This window comes from Neopelma chrysocephalum, unplaced genomic scaffold, assembly GCF_003984885.1.
Source record: "Neopelma chrysocephalum unplaced genomic scaffold, ASM398488v2 Primary Assembly neopelma1_69, whole genome shotgun sequence".
In the NCBI taxonomy this organism is placed as follows: Eukaryota; Metazoa; Chordata; class Aves; order Passeriformes; family Pipridae; genus Neopelma; species Neopelma chrysocephalum.
The window spans coordinates 5,635,491-5,646,157 of NW_020897729.1; the positions used below are offsets into that span (position 1 = coordinate 5,635,491).

Here is a 10,667-nt window from a genome sequence, read left to right on the forward strand (position 1 = left end):
TGGCGATGTTAGAGCCAGTTAAGGTCAGAATCATTCATTCCAGTATGTCCTGCTGCGCCATAACCAGATCAGCTCATCAGGGCACTTAATCCGTGGATCGGGGGCCCTTTTCCTGACTGCTCACAGCCTCAGCAGGAGGCAGCGGATGCTCAGCCATTCCCTTAAGCTATTTCCCAGATGCTGAAAAACACCAGGATTCTGCAGGGACTCATGTAGCAGAAAGTGATTAGCAAGCTGAGGCAAGAAGCTGGAGCACCTGATAAATTCCCAGTTTCTATTTACTGTTCCCTGAGGGCCTATACAGTGGGAAAAGTGCCCTCCTGGGTGAGTTTTCCACCAAAGGTGGCCCTGCTGGCGGAGGGTCCGTGTGCTGCCAGTGGTACTGTGTCACCAGAGGGCATTGCTGAGACCTGCAGAGCCCAAGCTCAGCTGGGATTGCACCAACAAGCCATGGAGACTCTAAAGAGGAGAATTTCATGGATTCCACTGCTTACACTATATGGAGCCTACAGGCACCACCCTACACGTACTCCAGACAGCAACTATCCAGATCATGCAGGAGTTGTGGTTGGGGTTGGGACAGGAGCTGTACAGGCAGTGGAGATTTGGGATACACCTCCTGGTCCTCCTCGTCACCACGCGGCCAATGTCCTTTCACAGCAGCCTAGGAGTGATTAGAATTTAAAAAAAAAAAAAGAGCAAAATAAATGCATAAATAAACGTGTATCCTTGCAATGTAAATTAAGGCCATATTGCAGGAGAAATTGAATCGAAAGAATGCAAAGAGCCAAGCAAACAAACAAACAAGCAACAAAAGAAAACCAATTATTTTTTGAGGGAGTCAGGAATGAGTAAACAAAACAATGAGTGCCTCTGGCCTCCAGCATCCGTGCAATGGCATTATCATGTCTCCCTGGGAGTGAAGCCTGGGCTTCCTCTCGGAGTCTCATCGTGATGTCCCTCTGTCCTGTGGCTTGTTTAGCTCAAACTAAAACAATTTAATTGTGACACACAGCTTTCCCTGATGGACCTGGCACTGGTATTTTTTGATTAAAGCCACAGACAAACTCCCAGACAGACAAGGATTTATTTTTTCATTTTTCCTTGTAGCTTCCACTTTGGAAGAAATTAATTTCTCCCTCTCCTTGATTGGTCATGCAGTCTTACAAGATTTCCATGCGTCGTTTGAAAACCAGCGTAGACGGTTGGCCTATTGTGAGAAACCACAGGGAGTTTTTAAGCTGTCGCATCACAGTTACCAGCTTTAGCTTCACCGGGATGAAAATAGACAATAGCAAGAGGAAGGGGGTTCTGGAGATCTCCAACTTGCTGTTTCCAATTAGGAAGCGACTTCGGCTCATTCCACTGCTGTAGCGAATCTTGGTGAGCAGCACAAATTGCCTGAATCCTCGCTCGGGCTCTGTTTCAAGAAACTTCCCTGTTCAGCAAAGCACTTCAGCGTGTGCCCCGTTGCTGCTGGAGTCAATGAGGTTGATGCAAACGCTCCAAGGGGATCACAAGCTTCTCAGCCTTCCCCGAGCTGGCATCTCCCAGCCTGCAGGACGGGGAAGGCAGAGGGAGTCCCCTGGTTCCCACTGAGTGGCCTCGGTGCTCCCTCACACCACCTGCGCAGCCTCGAGACCTGACTCAAGAGCTCTTGTCTCCTGTACTTTGACCCAAGCTCAGCTTAAGCACAGGCCACTCTCCTGCTTTTAGCATGTCGGTACCCATGGTCAGCACAGCCCATGTCTACCCGTGCTGTAAGGAACCAGCCAGTGATAAACTTACCATTTACTGTAAATTTCCTAGCCTTCTCTTGGCTAATTTTACTGATTTTAGCCAGGGATTATTCATGTTTTGTGGCCGTGTTCTATCCCACGTCAGTGCGGTTGGAAGGATCTGTCCCTCATTTACTGTCCTTCCTAGTTTATTGCCTTTGTTTCTCTTTTCACAGATTAATTACAAACATCTCACTCTGTGAACTCCCACTGTATGGTGGCTGTGTGATCTCAGCGCCATGAATTATAGATGCCTGACATATCACACCAAGCTATTATGATTTTTTTTTTCCACAAGCAAGCTATGAATTATGAAGAAGATCTATTAAATTTATAATATTCTCTATCTTTGGTATAGGAACGGGAAGGCAAAGCCTGATGATGCCTTTTATCGCCCTCCCCTCCCTCTCTGGGCTTAGGCAGTGCAGACAATGCGAGTCTCAATATGGACTGTGTATTTAGGAAAAATTATTGATGTTGTTAAGATTTCAGCCTTGAGGTCCCTCCATCAGTCTCAGGACAGTATCTCATGGCTTTATTCAGACTGTTGGGGGTTGTGGCCGGCCCAGGGCCCCTCAGTGAGGGGCTGCGGGTGACACGGCCCCAACACCCGCTCCCGTCCCACCAGGCTCCTGCCTCCTTCCCTGCCTCATTCCGCAGGAAGGATGGAGGTGGAGGAGGGTGTTTAAATGGCGGAGTGGAAGAAGGCTCTGGCAGAGGGCTGTGACCACCTGGGGCCGCAGGAGAGGAAGGTACAGACCCCCCTGGATGGGCACAGTGACCCTCAGCCGCCCCCTCTCAGGGGTTTCCCCTCAGCGGCCCCTCCTCAACACTTCCCCCTGGGGTCTCCCCTCAGCCACTGCTCCTCGGGGGTCTCTCCCCTCAGCCTCGGGAGTGTTCCCTCAGACATTTCTCCCTGAGGATTTCCCCTCAGCCCTCCCCCCCGCCGAGGATCTTCCCTCAGCCATTTCTCCTCGTGGGTCTCCCCTCAGCCATCTCCCTCCGGAGGTCTCCCCTGAGCTATTCCTCCTCAGGGGTCTCCCCTCGGCCATTTCTCCTCGGGTGTCTCCCCTCAGCCACTTCTCCTCAGGGGTCTCCCCTCACCCATTTCTCCCCCCGCTCCCCCTTTGCCGCCATTTCCCCTCAGCCCTTTTCCCGCGGGGTCTCCCCCGTCCCCCCCACCAGGGGCGCGGCCCCGCCCCCCCCCCTCGCGGCAGCCCCGCGCGGTGCCCGCGCGCCGGCGGTGACGTCACAGCGCGCTCCTGCCCGTGCCCGGCTGAATGACTGAGCGCCGGGGGGAGGGGCGGGGAGGCCGCGCGCGGCGCCCGGCCAGGCGCAAATGGGCGCGCGGGCCGCGGCGGCGGCGGCGGGGGAGGGGCAGGCGGCAGGTGGGGCCGCGCCCGGCGGCGCCGCGAAATGGCGGCGGGAGGGCCCGGGGGCCGCGGGTTCGGGGCTCGGGGCGGCCTTGCCGGGGCGGGAGGCGGGCGTGGGGGGCGAAGCTGGGTCCTTTCTGCCCTCGGGAGAGGGTAGTGCTGAGCGGAACGGCGGTGTCTGCAGGCGGTGGGGCGACCCCATCCCCATTCTCATCCCCAGCCTCATGTGTATCCTAGTCCCCACCCCGATTTCCCATTCCCTATCCCCATCCCTATTCCATCCCCATTGCCATCCCCGTTCCCCATCGCCATTCTTAGCCCTATTGCTCATCCCCATCCCTATCCCTGCTCCTCAGTGCCTGCTGCAGCTGGCAGAGCAGGACCCTTGGCTGGTGTCACAGTTTCTGGGCAGCTCCAGGCGATGCCCCCGGGGGTGACCCATTCCCGACCCAGTCCCACCCCGTGCCGTGTCCAAGGCACGCACGGTGTTTTGGGGTGGCCTTCCCACAGCTTCCTCTGCCATCGGTGTTTTCCCAGTTGCTGCCACAGACTGTTTCTCTCACCGTGACAGGTCCAAGCCTGCCCTGCTCCATCCCGGGTGCAGGGACAGGGACAATCATCCCTTGCCCATCCCACTGACCACGTCACCCTCGCACACCCCACTGTATCCCCACACACGCTCCTGCCTTGTTCCCACTCTCTTGTACCTGCCATGTTCCCACTCTCCTGGCCTGTTGCACTGTGCCGGCGCTGTCTCTCATTCCTGATCAAACAGAATCTATCACCTACTTCTTCAGTGTTCAAACAAGCCACTTTAAGCTTTTTCATGTGTTTCCAGCTTGGCTGTGCCATGAGGCTTAGGATTTATGGCAGCATGAGGCAGCTGGGGTGCTGTGTGTCCTGCTCTGCAGTGGTGCCTCCATGTGTTTTCCCAGCTCCCTCTTCCCATGCACTGCCTTAGACACAGAGCTGGAAACTCATACTTGGAACCTTCTTGAGATGGAGAGTTGCGTTCCTTATCTGGGAGAGAGGGATGGGAAGGGTCTGCTGGGTGTGGGACACATTTCCCTCCTCAGCTCAGATCAAGAAGCGTTTGGACAACGCTCTCAGGCACATGGTGTGATTCCTGGGGTTGTCCTGTGCAGGGCCAGGAGTTGGAGTTGATGATCCTTTTGCATCCTTTCCAGTTCAGGACATTCCGTGATTCTATGACAGCAAAGGATTAAGCAAGAATCAGTCTCTGCCTGTAGCACTCGGTCACTTCCAATATTTGTCCTATTTCCACCAGCACTCCATGGCTGGCGATGGGAGCTGAGAGCATGGGGGGATCACAGTGCTGAGGCTGTGACCCAGATCCATAGGATATAAATTCCTTGTGCTGTTTGGATCACCCAGAGCTTCCCCATGGACTCCAAGCAAGCAGGACTGGATGCAGGTCCCTGCCCTCGTGGTGCGGTTTAAATGAGGGACACAGGGAGAAGATGATGGCACTTAAGTTTTAGGCTGGCTTGATGCTAACAGTGTGCATCCATTGTGAGCACATGGCCAATATTTATGGGATCAAATATCTGCTAATAGCAGAGAGGTTTAAACTGTGAGATACGGAAACGCTCCAGAAGCAAATGTCCCGGTGTTCATTTCAGTGCACACGTGGGGGATTAAAGCTCGGGCTCTCATTTGCCACCTGAAAGCTGGATAAAGCAGAGGGAGAAATGTCTGCAATGTAGCTGAATCCTCTTGTCCATGCCCAACAGGAAGGTAAGGGCTTTATTGGAGCATCCCGTGTGTGATACCTCTGGGAGCTGCTGGAGCCAAACAAGACGGACACAACAAATGCCTTCTGGATATAATCGTTCCCAGGCACAGCAGAAGGGAAGGAAGACTTTTATAAACAATTATTCATGCAGGCTGCAAGGGTAGCATTTGCAGTAGCTCTCCAGGGCCCTGATAATACTCCCCAAGACATGCCAAGATGGATAGGATTTATAAACCGTGGATGGGTATTTCCTACATTGCGGCTCTCTCAGCAGTATTACCCCATGAAGCTCTCTGCAGAAGACATATATGTTCATGAAAACATTTTATAGCCCTGTTGTGCTGGGATTAATATCAGATAAGAAAGTCCAGACCACGTGTACTTTGTTCTTCCAGCACATTTCCGAGTCTGCAAATAGAAAAGGAGCCCACAGGAGCAGGTGATTATTGACTAATAGTCTTGCAACTTGATGCAATTTTTGGCATTTCATAGAGTGTTTTCACAATAATTTACAGGCAGTGCATTTCTTCAGAAGCAGACTTACGTAGGCTTCCAGAAGAGGTGTCTCAATCTACAGATGTACAGATAAAAATCATATTTCTTGGTAAATAAGGGCTATTATTCAGTGTCTTGTGTTGCATTACTCAGGAAGTCGTTGGTTGACCCCACTGAGTCACCCAAAATGTGTTGCAGGTGCTCTGCCATGGGGGTGGAGCTAATAAGATGTCACACCTCATCACAGTGGTGTAAAACTCTTTGGACACCCACCCCATCCTCACCCCTGAGATCCGCCTGCACTGTCCACTCTCACTCTCCTCATTTTTTAGGACTGACCTTCAGAAACTACCCAGCACAGCATAGTGTAGAGAACTTCCTGGACAACTCAACTCTGTAACTGGAAGGTGTTGAAGGAGATGTGACATTCGGGAGGCCAGAAACCCATCTGCCCTTGTGGGCCCAGGCTGTGGGGGAGAGAGATGATAACACAAGATACCAGACCTAGCTGCAACTACTGACACCAAGAGAGTCCACCTCATTTCTGAGGCAATTACTCCATTACTACAGCCTGTTTTGTTGAAAATGTCACTATTTATTTCATGAATAACATACATGAACTCCCCATGGCAGGGGGGTTGGAATTGCGTGATCTTTAAGGTCCCTTCCAATCCAAACCATTTGAGAAGACTGTTGAGTCAGAAGTTGCCTCAACAGAATCACAGACTCATCTTTCTGAGGCTCATATGAAGCCACTTTGACTGACACCACCATGAGAATGAGCAGGGCCATCTCCAGAAATCTAATTCCCCTTCCGTAAGAAGGGGAAACTTGCTGCCTTGCAAAAAAAAAAAAAAAAGTCCCAACACAGGACTTTTTTGTGTGGAGCGAGCTGCAGGTTTAGTACAGCAAAAGCTTCTCCCTTCAGCATGGCCACGAAATTTTGCATGCCTTGAACATTCCTCATTGCCATCTGCTCTGAGCTCCACCACTGTGTGCCCAGAGTGTCCCTGTGCATTGCAGGGTCAGTGGTCAGGGTCAGGGGCCTTTCCATATGCCCATGGGAACCTGCAGTACCTTCAGTCCACGCCCTGTTTTAAGGGAGTTGGTATTTGAGGCATCTAGGGGTGCAGGAGCTGCACCTTTGCTGCTTGTAGCCCCCTCCCCGGGCAGGAGCGCTCGAATGGGCGCCGTGCAGGGACTCTCTTTACAAGGGGAACTGAGCATGTTTTGCTGAACATGTTTTGTTTTGCATTAGGCTTATAATTCTAGGGCTAATGTTTGGTTTGGAAGCTCAAAGCCCTGCTCGAGCCCAGCTCTAGAGCAGGCAGTGGTGTAATAGCCATTTAATTCCCCTGCACTGTAATCTGATGGTGGGATGTGCTCCCAGGCTGCTTTTAGGTCTGACTGGGGAACGAAATCAATCACAGAGCGCACGTTACAAGGAAAGCGCTGTTGGTGTCAATTACCTAAACTCTGTGAACGTAACTCTTCTAATTTCCTGTTAAATCAGTAATGTTACCAATCTCAGTCTATTATTTTAATTAGGACTGTGACTGCAGTTGCTAGGAGCCGAGCGAGCGCAGACAAATGCGAATGTGTAATTAGTCCCACAAACGAGTGGCAAGTTGAATGTGTCAACATCATGGATAGTTACAACATGGGGTGCAGCGGGAGGCCAAGTGATTTGGGCCAGATTCTGATCTCAGTGGCCTCAGTGCCAGCCCAGGAGGCTCCACTGAGGTCAGTGCTACTCTGGACCTGAGCTGGGCTGAGGGAGTCTGGATCTGGCCCCTGGTCATCACAGCTTCTTGGATCTTCACCCTGGGTTATTTTTAAAATGTCTGATGTCCCATCTTGTTTGATTAATTTATTTTTTTCTTGCTATAACGCCTCCTCAGAGCCCTGTAGTGAACGCTGCAGTCAGGTTAGCTGAACGTGGGTGTTCCCAGCGCCAGTCGGCACCAGATTCCAGCCTTCCCCGGGGACCGGCGCTCCTAGGGTGGATATGGAAATGCTTGGCTCCCTCCTCTCCCTTCCTAGCTGTGAAAGAAACCTCTCAGCTTCTGTCACATCTGACTGCCTCATGCATCCCAAAAACAGCCGTGCATTGACAAGGGAGACAGGCGTACCGACAGCAGAGCAGCGTTAGCTACCAACCTCGCCGAAAAATACAGAATCCCTGCCTAAATATAGAGCTGAACGGGGAGGGAAAACAGTGGGGCATTGCAGATCCATCAAAATTAAGAATGAAAACCTGAAGCTGCTGCTCATTGACGACCCCCGGCTGCTCACAGCGAGCGCCGTGTGCCCAGAGGTCCAGCCTGCCGCTGGTATCCAACGTGGAATGGCACAGGAGAGGGAACACTGCTTTTATTAGCACTTGGCCATCAGTCAGCGGTCCACGCTCCACAAATAAACGAACGGGCTGGGTGCATGTCATCCCAGTTCACGTGTTACAGAAATAACACTGGACTGGAACCAGAGTTAACACAGCTGAGGTTTGGGATGCGGCTGATTGGAGAGAGGGCAGATGGCAGAGCCTGGTTGGGCTATATCTGCTCTTGGAGGCAAACCTGATTTACAGCTCAATCCATCTTCTACACTCTAATTTCCCTGCTTTAGTAGGTCACTCTCCCGCTTCACATGGTACTTCTTTTGGAACAAATTGACTAGGAAAAAGTCAAGGGTTTAGTGTATATTGGATGGACTGATTCAGTCACTTTTCCAGGACAAAAGCAGTATAGAAATAGTATGAAAAGAGCAAGTACCTTGAGGGTTTTGTGTGAAGGTTATTCCCAGGGAACCTGAGGACCATGCGGTGATACTGTGGCAACATGACCATTGCATTGCATGTCCTGGTACCTCATCTGGGGCTGGCTGTGGCTTCATGCTCTCGCTCATGGGTTGCTTGGGCTGGGTTGGGTGTTTTCTCCTCTCTTGTGACATTTAAACAGAGGCCTGGCACTGTTATTGGATGCATTAAGCTTTGAGCCCAGTTCCTCAGTGATGGAGCCTCTGCCACTGCCCTGCAACAGCCGCGGTGACGTTGCAGGAGGTGCCTGACCCGAGCCGTTGTTTGCTTCCCGCTTAGTTTCCTTTAGTCCCGCAGGAAACCGCTTTAACCAAAACCACATTGCATGTGTTATATAACAATAATCCGTTGTTACTGTCACCAGTGGGTTTTCAGGCCCTATCCCAACACACGTGTGCCCTTGTAGCAGAAGAGCCCACCTGGCTGAGCAGGGACCATGGGAAGGAGCCAAGGCTCACCAGTCCTGCTGGTAAGGTCCATCCCAGAGAGAGCCCTGGACTGGATGGCTGTCACTTCAGGCCTCTGAGTAGTTGCAAGTCAATATACTCATCCAAAGAGCCCAGGGGCTGGTAGAGCTCTCAGTTGCCTCCACACACCTTGAGATGCCTGTTTTGTGCAGAAAATTTGTGGAGAATCACCATCCCCATACCCTTCTGGCCTGAAAGCAGAATGGGCACTGCAGGAGCCACAGCTGGTGGGATGCTGCAGCTCCCCACGTGCTCTGTTGATCCTTCACACCAGCTTTCTGCAGGAAAGGAGGTGTAAACCACCTGTACTGTCCTTGCTCCAGGCTGGCCGGGCAGCCCTCTGAGGTGAACCCTCTGATTAAAGTCTGCGTGATGTCATGGATGTGCAAAGATACCCTTAGCTGCAAGATTGTGCAACTGGCTTGTAATGTGCATGTTAATAAGGCTATTAAGGTTTACAAATATTCTGCTCTTCCTTACAGTTTATAATTTAATTAATTGCCAGTTAATTGTCTTATTTTCCCCCTGTGATTGATGTCAGTGAGTGGGATTAGGCAGCATCAGATGACAGAGGAAGGAGGAATGAATGCAGCATTCTATGATGGTATGAGAGGAGACATTTTTATGGACAAATCCTTTCTGACATGGATGAATACCTCAATGAGATATCACAGAGTATCAGCTCAATGCATATTGTAATGGGATCATTAGCGAAGGTACCAGCTGTGTGAGGTTTGTATTCACAAGCCCCGAGTAAGTAACGGGGAAATATTGGCTCCTTGGAAATGTTTGCCCAGCATAAATCTTTCCTTTTTTGAGAGAGCTGGTGCTCAGTTTACATAAACTGAGAAACAATTCTCTAAGACTTGTGGGACTGAAGTAGCTTCACCCCTTCCTTTGGTGAAGGAAGAGAATTTAAACGTAGCACTATTCAGCAGTATTTTTCCAGGGAGCAAAAGTAACAAGGAGGGTCTTCCATCAGTGTATGTGAGCCAGGCAATGGCTCCATCCCTAAAACAAGAGGCATCGTTATTTCTAGTCAGGGAAGGTGGGATGGCTGAGCAGACGCTGTGTCTTCTTCTCTCCCAGGATTCTGAGTCTCTCACCAGGCTCGTTCACGCTCTGCCCACCCCCAAATGTCTGTTTGAAGGACAGGTCTGTGCATCCTGGGCATTCAGATGTGCTGGGAATATCATTCCCTCAAGATGCTGTTGTGGCTGTGGACAGGAGCAACTTGTAGCCACACTGGCTGAGCGGGTCACTGAGCTCAGGTCGGCTCTCAAACCTGGAGTATGAACTCAGAGATGCTGCAGAAGGAACTTCAGAGCTTTTGCCTTCCCTGAGTCATTCTGGGTGACCAAAGGCAGCCAGCTCTGGGTGGGAATGGTTTGCTGTTAGCTCCCAGAGCCTGCAGTGGTGCCAAGCAAGGGGATCTGGGGTAAACAAAAACTGAGTCTTCTGCGACTTTTGACTGGACTTTGATCGCATTTCAGTGGAACAGCCCTGGAGTGATTCCAGTGGCTTTGGTGTGAGCAGGATCAGACTGTGAAACTGGGCTGCACAGCAAACAGCCTGAGTGTTCCCGTTGGTGTGGTTGAACCTCTGCTTAAATTGTCACGAACTAACGGGCCGTTTCTGAGGCTGTGATGGGAACACGGAGCCAGCCAAACCCCATCTGTCTCTTTTAATTCATTCCTTCCATTTTGAGGACTTAGCCTTTAGAAACAGCTATCGGTGATTACATAAAAGAGATTAGCCAACATTTCTGCATAAATCAAGGCCAGTGCAAGATGTTTCCTAAGTGTGTTGCGAAACCCAGGGCTGGTGGAGGACAAGTTCCTCCTGCAGCGAGTCTCCCCACACCCAGCACGGCTGGTGGTGCAGGGGCTCAGTGGGATCAAGGGCAAAACCTTCCTGCTTCTCAAAATGGCCTTTCAGACAAAAAAACCTCTCAAAGAAAAGATGTGCATGGTGGGGCATGGT

The 10,667-nt window shown here is 51.3% G+C and overlaps 1 long non-coding RNA gene across 1 annotated transcript; it reads right to left on the minus strand.

The window, feature by feature from the left end:
• Nucleotides 1-7,199: 7,199 nt before the first annotated feature.
• On the minus strand, nt 7,200-9,041 carry LOC113968776. Its single transcript, XR_003534651.1, has 3 exons — nt 8,988-9,041; nt 8,174-8,823; nt 7,200-7,445 (listed from the first exon to the last, which is right to left on the minus strand). It is a non-coding gene; the product is annotated as an uncharacterized LOC113968776 (long non-coding RNA).
• Between the last annotated feature and the right edge of the window lie 1,626 nt (nt 9,042-10,667).